Genomic DNA, 12,396 nt, shown 5'->3' with positions numbered 1-12,396 from the left:
AAAAGCAACAAAAGACACGCTATGTTTTTTTTATTACTTCCTTTGTAAACATAACTTACAATATATAGCCAAAAGAGGCTTTCATGCAAACTTAACTTGTAACTGCTTGCTAATCTGCATGCCATAAGGGCATGTGCCCACGGGTATGACAAATTAGCCGAACTCGGGCTTGAATACCTAACAAGGAATCCAGTGGGTCACACTTCATACATTACACCACTTATATTGCCTCCAACTGCAAAACTATGTTCTTTAGCTGAAAGAGGAAACCATACTCACCCTTACATGCTTGAGCCTATCCCCTTGTCTGCAATATACACTATTGCATCCATTCGGCTTAGCCCGCACTCCCTTCGATGCGAGATAGGGTGTTGGGGCAATGGAGAAGAGTCAAATGGATTGTGCACATTATGCTCACTGCAAGTTCGAGAGTCTGTGTACCACACACTACTAGAGTGCTCACCATTTGGTCACATCCGAACTTGCTTCCCTCACATTTTTAGCCATGAATTAAACCTGCACAATTTTCTCTCCTAGCCATAGTGTAGGCTCTCCATTAAGACTCTGATCACCATAATTTTGCAGCATCAAGAATCACTCAGCAGCCGCACACATACTACATCGCATGTAACTTTTGTCCCATAGGTCATATTTGACCTCCGAGGACAATAATAAAATGTGTTTGTGTGTGTGTGGCAAGTCGGGGCTAAGGAAGCAAAGGGCCCATAAAGGCGTTGCAGCCTGCTAGTCTATGGGGCACCATCAAGGTGGTATTGTGCAATCAGAGGAGCACGTGGGTGATGGATAGCAAGGAGGCAAGAGTAGCCACACTCTCTCTCTCTCTCTCTCTCTCTCTCTCTCTCTCTCTTCTTTTACCAACAATAAATGGGTTCAAAAAGGCTTGTCTCAGCAACAAAGGAGGGAAAAGGCAATAGGGGGGGCAAACTAAATTTTTTTGTTTAATGAGCAGCCAAGAGGTGTGACAAGCAATAAGAGGTCTAGGAAATGTAGACACTCAAAAAACAGTTTTGCTAAAAATTTGGGATGTATGGAATAGTTTCCAAAGAAAATAACACAATTTGACTTTCTCTCGTACTTGATTTACTACGAATAGCAAACATGTGAAACCATTGATAATTTCTTTACTAATGCCGTAACCACATTAAGCCACCATCGATCTATTTTGGATCTTGGTCAAAAGCATGTCTAATCTTTAAAGCTGACATAGCAAATTGATTTCTTGACACTCAAAAGTGAAGCCATATGCAAGGTGTATTTAATGGTAGAAAATTATCATAAACTAAAAAAAAAACAGTAATGCACCTCAGTAACTCATTGAATAGTAGTGTGATGGCATTATTCATCTCTCTCTCTCTCTCTCTCTCTCTCTCTCTCTCTCTCTCTCTCTCTCTCTCTCTCTCTTTGTGGCGAGCCTGGCAATAGGGAGATGGTGTCTCACCTACCATGACAATTGCTCAATGCCCTCATTTAAAATTGGTTAAGCAAGTTAGATGTGGCTTCACAAAATAAAAAAGAGAACTTCATGTTGACATCAATATTACACGAACTTTGAGTTTCTTCCTCTATAAAGATGTTGGAAACACTCCTAAAGTGTGTTGATTGAGGTCCAATGATATTCTTCCTAATCAATGAGTGGGAGAAAAGGTAAGTAGACCCAAGGATGATCAAAATCTTGCTCCATTTTTTACTCTCTCTTTCTCTCCAACATCATATATACTTTGTAGAACGTCATTCAAATCTACAACATGGAGCCAAGTGAGGTTGAGCAACTTGCTAGATTAAGGAAGCATCTTTGCTTGGAGGTGGGAAAGACTATTTGCTCTATTTTTCCTTTGTCTTTTGGAGTGTGTATTTTCTTTGAATAGTTCATATTATCTCTGTAGGATATAAGCATATGTTAATTAGTATATGTTGTGCATGAAATAAGCATGAAAGATAGTTTAACTAGTTAATAGTTTATACTAGCATACTTGGTTGTTGGCCATTGAGTACTTTCACATCCATATAGTTTATACTTGGTTGTTGTCCATTGAGTACTTTCACATCCATATAGTGACAAGATTGAAAGGTTCTAAAATTTATTATAAAACTAGCTAAAAGCAATTGAGAACAAGTTTAGTGAATTGCAAGCTTTACATGCACGATGATGTGGAGAAAATTGGAAAATTGTAAAAATGTATTTTTAGAAGTTTTCTACTGCATCTATATCAATGTTGTGTGCAATTTTTAAGCTCTCAATACTGCAGAAAATTTCAAATAGAATTGGCTAGAATTTGTAAGGGGTTAGCATGCCAAAAAATTCAAGACTTCACACGCAAATCTTGGTGAAAAGGCATCTCGGATGACTAGTAGGACTCCATGGGGTATTGTTGCATGTCCTACCTTGTGTCTTATGGTGTATGCCAATGTCAAGGGGAGTGTGAACTTATGGTACCATTTTCCTTGACTAAATTCCTTTTGTGTTTTCCCTGCCATAGTGTGATTCTTTTGCCCCCATTAATTGTCAAAATTTTTTAGTGCTCATGTAGAGGGTGTCAATTGTGATGGACTCAAGCTTGTAGAACTTTGGTTCATTTGGGAATATTGAAGCACCTTGATGTTACCTTCGTTTGTCTTTGTGACTACATGGGTAACTACATCTCGCTTCATGGGGCAAGGGTGTTGAAGTGTTGCACGTTTGATCTATGAGTGCACAAACCTATAGTTGAACTATCAATGTAGAGCTATACATCCACATGATCTATGATACATGCACATTAAGTACCCTCAGTTTCTTGAATTGCGGGTTTTCTTTCTCAAATGATGGTTAGAAAAGTAACCCTGGGTCTGGGGCATGCCATACAAAGTATTTCATCTTATAGAAACTTGCATGCAACTAATGGAGAGAGCTAGTGATGTGGCATGAAAAATTCCATTGCATGCTTACCAATGGGGCTAGTTGGGCAAAAAGGTCAACAAGGAAGATGATGGATTTGTGAGGAAATCCATACATCGAGCAGAATAAACCGAGCATATCATTTTTCGAGCGAAAGTAAAGAGAATTGTAACACAAAATGCCTTTTTGTATTAATCCCTACCATAATGTCAAGTGTTGGTAATCCAACAAAATGGTCAATCCATAGAAGGTGAATCTTTGGAAAGCTCTACTTTGGACATGCTACGCTCAAACCCTCAGACCCATGGTCAAGAGGTGTTGCCTCTACCACTACGGTGTCTGTGCACATCTGCCAAACTACCAGTGGAGGGACACATGTTCTTTATAGTTTTAAAAGTTTTTGTTCGTCCCCAAAAGCACAGTGAATGGCTGTGTAGGTCACCTATACTTCCTCGCGTACAAGCAAGCCTTCTGTGGCCACCTTCGATGCCTCTTGCCTCCATACTCCTGTAGTCACAACACCTCTGGGCTTAACTGTCACCCTACTCATCTCAATACAATAGCTATCTAGAGTTAATGCAAATTCACAAGTGCTCTCTCTCTCTCTCTCTCTCTCTCTCTCTCTCTCTCTCTCTCTCTCTCTCTCTCTCTCATCTTTTCCCCGTGCTTAACTACGCCTCGTTGCCTTTTACAACACCTCACTCAAGCATTGGCCTGATGCGCATTGCAATATGGATGGATGGCACGAATATTGGGATAGTACCCTAAACTATCATGTGCCAACGCAGGAGTAGTTAGGGCAATGCCTAGCTTGTGTTACCATATACATGTGGTAGTGATGTGTTTGAACACACTAGGACCATCGGGGCATTTTTTCCCTCTTTAGGAGGTTTTTTCCCCCGAGCATTGTATATATGCCCATCACTCTAGGGCTATCAATCTTTTCCATTGCATACTAAGTAACACACTCTCTATTGTGTGCCTTGAGCTTCCTTCGTCTTCTCCAAGTTGTGTGCATTTCTCTGCAACCCTAATTCCAACAATTGGTATCAGAGCAGGTTGCGTCCTCTTGGGCTTAGTGTTGAGATGTCGAGCTGTACATCTTGAGCTGGCATCCACTACGAGTCTTGGCCGCTTATGGCATTTAATCACTGGCGCGTTAGGTGACCGACACGAAGGATCTCTGCCAGTGATTCTACAGCTGGACTACACTTATAGTGCCAGCCTAGTACGCTTCTAGCGAGTTCACACTTAGTGACCGCATGTACATATGTGCTACTTTTCAGCTTTAGCACTTAGTCATTTGTACTCTCTTTTCTTAGCGAAGAAGAAGAAGAAGAAGCTTTCAATCTTTGTGTGTTTTGTGCTTGTCTTGTGTAGCTCTCTTGCATCCTCATTCTTTACACTTAGTCGCCAGCTGCTCCAGCACACGCCTACTCACTTTCTCCGATTTCAGTGAGCTTTGGCAAGCGTTCGCAGGTCGACAAAAGTTTCGCGTAAGCTCGTAGAGCTTAGTCTGCTGAGATTTTTGATTCAAGCTCATTTCGGCCTCCGTTTCCACTACAGGCATTACTGCACAGGCTATTTTGTCATTTTGTGTAGAATTTATGTCAGTGCCGTTTTTTGCATAATAGGTGCCTCATAGTCTTCTATGGTTTGTGCTTTATAGCACGTGTTTTTCCTGCTTCGTTTCTCCTATTTTCGGGAAGTTTTCACATCAGGTGCAACATTTACCATGGCTGACAACAACACAGATGTGTTCAAGATGTTTGCTGCTGAGGACAGGTTGGATGGGGACAACTACCCTATGTGGGCTTATATGATGCAACATGTTCTTGTGTCAAAGGGCGTCTGTAACATTGTGCAGGGCATTGATGTACGTCCTGGTTCTGAGGATGTAGGTGATGTTGAGTATGTTGCTGGTCTTGCTGCTATTAGAGTTGTTTTGCCTACGGCAGAACAAGCTCGTTGGGATGTAAAGGATGTGTAGGCTCATGCATTGATTGCGTTGTCTGTGAAGCGCACCATTGTTCCTCACATTCGTTCAGCAAAATCTGCAAAACAGGCTTGGGATATTCTAGCAGATGTTTATGCAAGCCGCAATGAGGCTAAAATTGCTTTGCTACGTAAAGAGCTGGAGTCCAAGATTATGCATGAGGAAGATGATATGGACACTTTCCTTGCTGGTGTCAAGGATATCAATGACCAACTTATTTCTGCAGGTGAAGTCATTTCAGACAGTTCCCTTGTGCAGACTGTTCTTGATGCCTTACCAGATTCCTACCAGACTTTTGCTATTACTTGGAGACTGATGACACAAGGAAATCCTGAAGTTGTCAAGTTTGATGCATTATGCACATTGCTATTGCAAGAGTCACTTTCCAGAAAAAAAAGAACTAGGCAGTGTGCAGTTGAACAGGCTTTTATTGCTTCTCAAAGAAAGGGTGGTAACAGCAATGTGGCCACTTCTTATGGTTCTGCTGCGAGTGGAAAAACTTATGTTCTAATGCTTCTGCTGGCAGCAATTCGTCTGAAAATTATGGTGATAAGGGCAAAAAGAAGATCCATTGCCATTATTGTGTCCTAAGTTGAAGGCCAAAGAGGCTAAGAAGAAAGAGGGTGGTTCCACTGCAAATGCTGGTTCCACTAGAAGTGCAGCCATTGTTGGGTCTTATGTGAAAGGAGACTATGTTGCTGATGTTGATGCAGAATGGGCTTTTAGCATAGAGTGCACTTACAATCCTGCTGTCCATGATGCATGCTTGTTAGTTGCTGCAGATTCACATGTGTGGGATTTCGATAGGGCTGGTACAAAGCACATTACCTCACATCGTGAATTGTTTACCTCTCTCGAGTCTGTCCCTCGCGGGAATTCAGTCACTTGTGCCAACAATGCCTCTTATCCGGTTCAGGGAGTTGGAAAGATTGTGCTTACTGTTGCAAATGGCAGTTCCTTCACACTTGTTGATGCAATTTATGTACCTGTGATCAAGAAGAATCTCTTGTCTGTATCCACACTTGCTAGACTTGGACTTGTAGTCAAATTTGTGGATGACAGATGTACAGTTCATGATCTTAGTTTTGGTAATGAAATTGTTGCATCTGGCCTTTTGTGCCATGGGCTGTATAAGCTCACTTTGTATGACAAGTGCGGACAAAATTTTGCAAATGTTGTTGCAGATTCAAGGGCTATTTCAGATGCAAAACTTTGGCATGCACGTTTTGGTCATCTCAATTTTTCCAGTTTGCTCCGTTTGCAGAAATCTAATATGGTTGCTTCTTTGCCGCCTATTGAAGCACCTGTCAAACATGTTTGTGAAGGCTGTATTTTGGGTAAGATGCAGCGTTCTAAGTTTCCAAAAGATGGTTCAGTTCGGGCCACATGCAGGTTGCAGCTTGTGCATAGTGATGTTTGTGGGCCCATGCAAACTCCGTCCTTGGGCAATTACCTTTACTTCGTGACTTTCATTGATGATTACTCCAGGCATGCATGGGTATTTCCACTTAAAGCGAAGTTCGAAGTTTTTATGTGCTTCACACAATTTCTAGCTATGGTTGAAAATGTCTCGAAATGTACTATGGGCACCCTCCGTTCCGATCGAGGGGGGGAGTATATGTCTCATGAATTCAATGCATTTCTAGCTAGTCGTGGGATAAAACACCAATGGACAGTGCCTTATACACCTCAACAAAATGGTGTTGCTGAGAGGAAAAACAGGTCACTAACGGAAATGGCACGATGTATGGTGGCTTGAGGCCATCATGTGTGCCACTTATGTTCTTAAAAGGTGTCCTACGAAAGCTTTGCAGTCTATTACTCCATATGAAGCATGGCATGATAGAAAGCCTTATATTGAGCACATGCGTGTTTTTGGCTGTTTGGCATATGCTTTGGTGCCACAAACACAGCGAAGAAAATTGGATGATAAGGCTGTCAAATGTATTTTTGTTGGTTATAGTGCTGAAAGCAAAGGTTACAGGTTATATCATCCGCAAACAAAGCGTATTCTGGTTTCACAGGATATAGTGTTTGTGGAAGATTTATGACATTTATGACACTTTGTTGCCTCTTTTCAGTGGTGGAAATACGAATGTAAGTTCCAATGAGGCAAATGTACAACCTATGGGGGTTTTTGAAAATGTTACAGATCAGCCTAATACTGATGCAGATGTACATGATGTACTTGATGAGGAAAGGGCTGAAAATGAGCAGGCTAGAGGTATGCCAAAATGGCTAGTGCACACTTTGCGTGACAATAAATTGGATGCACCTTTGTCTAGTCGTACTCGTTCAGGCTCTCACCATGCATCTTATGCATCAGATTGTTATGCTTTGGCTGTGTCTAGCTTACTTGATGTTGAGGAGCCTCTGTCTTTTGATGAAGCACAGAATTCAAAAAATTGGATGGCTGCCATGCAATCAGAATATGATGCACTTATAGAAAATGACACATGGACTTTATGTGATTTGACTCCTGTCAAAAAGGCCATTGGTACAAAGTGGGTTTACAAGTTGAAACGCAAGCAGGATGGTGAGATTGATTGCCATAAGGCTCGACTTGTTGCAAAGGGTTATGCACAACAAAAAGACATAGATTATGAAGAGACTTTTGCTCCCACTTGTCATATGACTACTGTGCATTTTCTATGTTCATTGGCAGCTCATTTTGGTTGGAATGTACATCAATCAAACATTGTTACTGCTTTCTTGAAAGGTGACATATTTGAGGAACTTTATGTAACGCAGCCTCGCGGTTTTGTCATAAAAGGACAAGAGGACAAAGTGTGCAGATGTAAGAAGGCTTTGTATGGGTTAAAGCAATCTCCTCGTGCTTGGTATGAGAAAGTTGACACTCATTTGGTTAAACGAGGCTTTCATAACAGTCCAACAGAAAGCACATTGTATGTAAAGCGTGAGGGTGATGTACTTCTCATTGTGGTTCTTTATGTCGATGATTTGCTGATCACTGGACCAAATGAGAGACATATTGCTGAATTTAAGGCTGATTGGAATGCTAGTTTCAAGATGAAAGATTTGGGGCTGTTGCATCATTACTTGGGTATACATTTTAAGCAGTGTGATGGTGGTATTGCCTTGTTCAAAAAAGTTACATAGAGACATTGCTATGTAAGTTTGGACTTGAGGATTGCAAACCTATTGCCACTCCCATGGAAACAGGTTTGAAGTTGAGTCTACATGATGCTGGCGATCTTGCTGATGTCACTCTTTACCAAACTGCTGTTGGTTGCCTCATTTATGTATGCAACACAAGGCCAGATATTCAGTTTGCAGTCTCACAGGTTAGTAGATTTATGCATAGCCCAGGGTCTAAGCATTGGCAGGCTGTTAAGAGGATTTTCCACTACCTTAGTGGCACTTTACATCTTGGCTTGTTTTATTTCAAGGGGGGATCATTGCCGCCAGACTTACATGCTTTTTCGGACTCAGATTGGGCTAGTTGTTTTGACACGTGAGTGTCCACAAGTGGTTTTTGTTTCATGCTTTGCAATTCATGTATATCATGGTTGAGCAAGAAGCAACCTACTATGGCCACTTTGACTTGGGAGGCTGAGTACATGGCAGTCTTCGCAGCTACGGTTGCATGTGTATGGCTCAGACGCCTTATGGCTGATTTGGGTGTTGGACAGGACACTGCCAACACTATCTACACTGACAGTCAGAGCGCATTGGCAGTTGCAAGGAACCCAATTTTTCATGCTCGCACAAAGCACATTGAGGTGCATTACTACTATGTCAGGGAGAGGCTCTCAACAGGAGAGATCGGCTTGTCTTATGTGCTAACACAGGACAACCTTGCAGATCTTTTCACAAAGGCATTGTCTTGTGAGAAGCTTGAAGCTTTCCGCAAAGCTTTGGGCTTACTCCCCTTTGTGGACTGATCATGTCCTCAGGGCATGGCACTTCCCTTTACTCATGTGCCAGCTCGTTCACCGCATCACTCCAGGGGGGATTTGTTACCATATACATGTGGTAGTGATGTGTGTGAACACACTAGGACCGCCGGGGCATTTTTTCCCTCTTTAGGAGGTTTTTTCCCCTGAGCATTGTATATACGCCCATCACTCTAGGGCTATCAATCTTTTCCATTGCATACTAAGTAACACACTCTCTATTGTGTGCCTTGAGCTTCCTTCGTCTTCTCCAAGCTGTGTGCATTTCTCTGCAACCCGAATTCCAACAGCTTGTACAGATGTAATGTGTGAAATTTAATGCAAACTCACAAGTGCTCTCTCTCTCTCTCTCTCTCTCTCTCTCTCTCTCTCTCTCTCTCTCTCTCTCTCTCTCTCCTTGTTTTTGCCGCAACAATTATTATTGCGATAAGCCATAACATTCACCAATGCAAAGAGAGAAGCACTTGAGTAGGTATGGAAAATCGCTCTTCTTTAAAGTAAGGCTTCAAGATTATTTGGAGACAACCGAAAAGGAACTACAAAACTTAGGGGCCTTGTCATGGAACCCTTCCACAATGAGCCTTTAGCTGAAGCCTGCTGTCACATACACTAATGCAAACTAACCGAGCTGCTCTTCCTCTATAAAATATACTTTGTTATACTTTGATATTGAAATAATCAACATCAAAATGATGCACACATACATAACCATCTTAGGCTCCACTTGAGAAACCTCTACCAATGGGATTAAAAGCAAGAGCATTCATTGGACCAAAATGCCCTTTGACTCTCTCTCTCTCTCTCTCTCTCTCTCTCTCTCTCTCTCTCTCTCTCTCTCAAAGCCATTACCACAGAAACTGAATTTGATTTGACACATCACTCACAGGATACATGTGTCCAATCACATCAAACATTTGATCTCTATGTGAATACAAACTTACACTCGCAAAGAGCTACAAAATCCATTACGACAAATCCAATTGCCATTTTGAAGGCCACCTTAGTGAATTCTTTGCGATCTAGCTTGTGGCATCGCTTAACCAGCCAGACTATGTCCCTAGAAAAGTCCTTGATGGGCGTGATCACACCTTCAATTGCGTCCATGATTCTCTCTCTCTCTCTCTCTCTCTCTCTCTCTCTCTCTCTCTCTGTGTGTGCGTTTTTGCAGAGTCGTCGAAATTGGGCAACCAATAGATGAAAAGAAGAAGAACATGGGGGTAGAGTCTCTCTCTCTCTCTAACATTTTCCTCTATGACTTTAGCCAGGCCCCTCTAATAACACCTCACCGGTCTCAACCCAGCACTAGCCTGACACACATTCCAATCTAGAAGCACAAGTGCAGGTCGACCATCACACGTGGTGAGAGAAGAAGAAAAGGTGCAGTTCAAGTGAGCTAGGCTAGAGATAGGACATTACCCTAAACTATCCCGCTCCGATGCGGGGGTAGTTAGGGCAATGTCCAGCTTGGTATAGATGTAATGCAATAAATTTTCAAGCATGGGTGTGTGCGCCTATATGGTTGGGAGACTCACTTTGGACGTTTTGTCAATAGGCTGAAATTGCTCCACATACTTGTCCAGATTACATGCTTGGCCTGTGTTGATTAGGATTAAGGAGGGAATTGGAGTCCATAGAAGCGAGGCATGCACTCACAAGTTTTTGGCTGAACCGCACATGGAGATGGCTTGCACTACAGTTGGGAAGGTCTCACGTATTCAGGAGAGGGACATTAGATTTGGGAGAGGATATATGACCTAGAGACTCACTTAACTGCTCGATACTTCTGAGGGAAAGTTACCGTTTATTGACTAAAACATCATTGTTTTTATCATGGGGATTATGCCGTAACTCTTTCCGCACCGATGCAGTATGATTTAGGGTCGTGCCCAGGATTGAGAGGAGAAGCAAAAATGTACAATAATTGTACATGGATTCCCTTCAACCACTGCAAGCTCAAGTGTAGGGCTTTAGGAGCTTACCTCAAATTAAGAAGAGCAATAATGGAAGGCTCTAAGCACACCAAGGCAAGCTCATTTGGGATTTTTTCCTATTAGCTTCTACGTCAACACGGTATGGTTTAGGAGTGTGCCCCGAATAGAGAAGAGAAATACCTTGTCTTTCAAGTCCCCGAATTGCCAGCCATGGTTCTTAAGGATCACTTTTTTTTGTGCACATAGTAATGTTTTGTTGCCTACTACTAGGGCATGATGCAGGTGCTCGTGCAAAGCATGACTAAAGACATGCAGAAAAGGATGGCTATGGGGATGAAGATGGGTGTGGGAAGTATGGGTTCCATACACATAAGCAAGGAATTAGGAAGCCTAAGACAGTGGGAGTGGCCCCGCTTGCATGGAGGAGGGGACATGGTGGATCTAAATGAAACTTACCAAGATCTGGCTAGGCGGATTTGCACTGGCCCAAAGCGTGGCTCTCTCTTTTGCATCATATGGGGGAGCGCAATGATGTGTGACTCGTGTCTCCCTCTCTCTTTCTCCCGTCGGTTGTCACTATCATTGGTTGCAGCAGGCCCCTGAGTTCATACTCAAAGCGCCATTATCCTATAATTGGCGAGGCTGTAGACAATGGTTCCCACTCATGCCCTTCGTGGAAAGTCTCCAATGCTTGGCAATGCCTTCAAGCCCTATACCCGTACCACCTTGGACCCATATCCCACTACCCAATAGTAACGGCCCTTGAGTTCATACTCAAAGGGCCATTACCCTAAAAGTAACGAGGCAGTTAGGCGGTTGTTCCCACTCACGCACTTTGCGACAAGTCTCCAATGGTTGGCAAGGCCTTCAAGCCCTACACATGTATCGGCTTGGATTCATGATGTTTCAACAATGTGGCCATAGGGATGATGATACAAAGAGGGCTTTGAAAAAATGCAACAGATTGTGATCGTGAAATCAATTTGCAACGTTCAATAAATTTAGAGAATTGAATTATGTGATTCCATTAACTGTCGATATCTCATCGGTCTCAGAGGAAGGCTCATTCAACCAGATTTTTATACAATACCAGGGCAATGTTCAAACGTACGAGGACAAACCATGTAAAAGACATGCCTTCATCAATAATGAGTGTGATTTATGCTCCTTGATGAAACCAAATATGAAAACTACTTTGTTGTTAAGAAATGATGTTAGTTAGTGTTCACTAAAGTGGTACTCTTGACTTGGAAATGGCATAAATGAACCCTTCTTCTCAGTTCTCGTTCTCTCTCTCTCTCTCTCTCTCTCTCTCTCTCTCTCTCTCTCTCTCTCTCTCTCTCTCTCTCTCTCTTTGTTTCGCTTGGATTTCACTCGGTTTTTGTGTTCACTCTATAAAATTTGCTCGATGCTTGGTAAGACTCTGGATTTGTCAATACATGGATTGAGCAACATGCCTTGTTTATGCTGACATCTTTATTTGTACCACAAGATCAAAAGTTATTTTTTGTATGAGCATCAATAGTTCATCCATGATTATAATGTCAACCTCGTTTATTTTGATGATTCTCATCGATCTCTTGAAAGGACAAGGGATATTGCTTGAGTATCTTAAATTTATAAAGGATTTTTTCTACTATGATTATCAATATAATT

The sequence above is a fragment of the Adiantum capillus-veneris genome, chromosome 13, assembly GCF_014529385.1.
Source record: "Adiantum capillus-veneris isolate H3 chromosome 13, ASM1452938v2, whole genome shotgun sequence".
NCBI lineage: Eukaryota > Viridiplantae > Streptophyta > Polypodiopsida > Polypodiales > Pteridaceae > Adiantum > Adiantum capillus-veneris.
The sequence above is the reverse complement of the archived record's forward strand: the minus strand, read 5'-3'. Positions refer to the sequence as shown.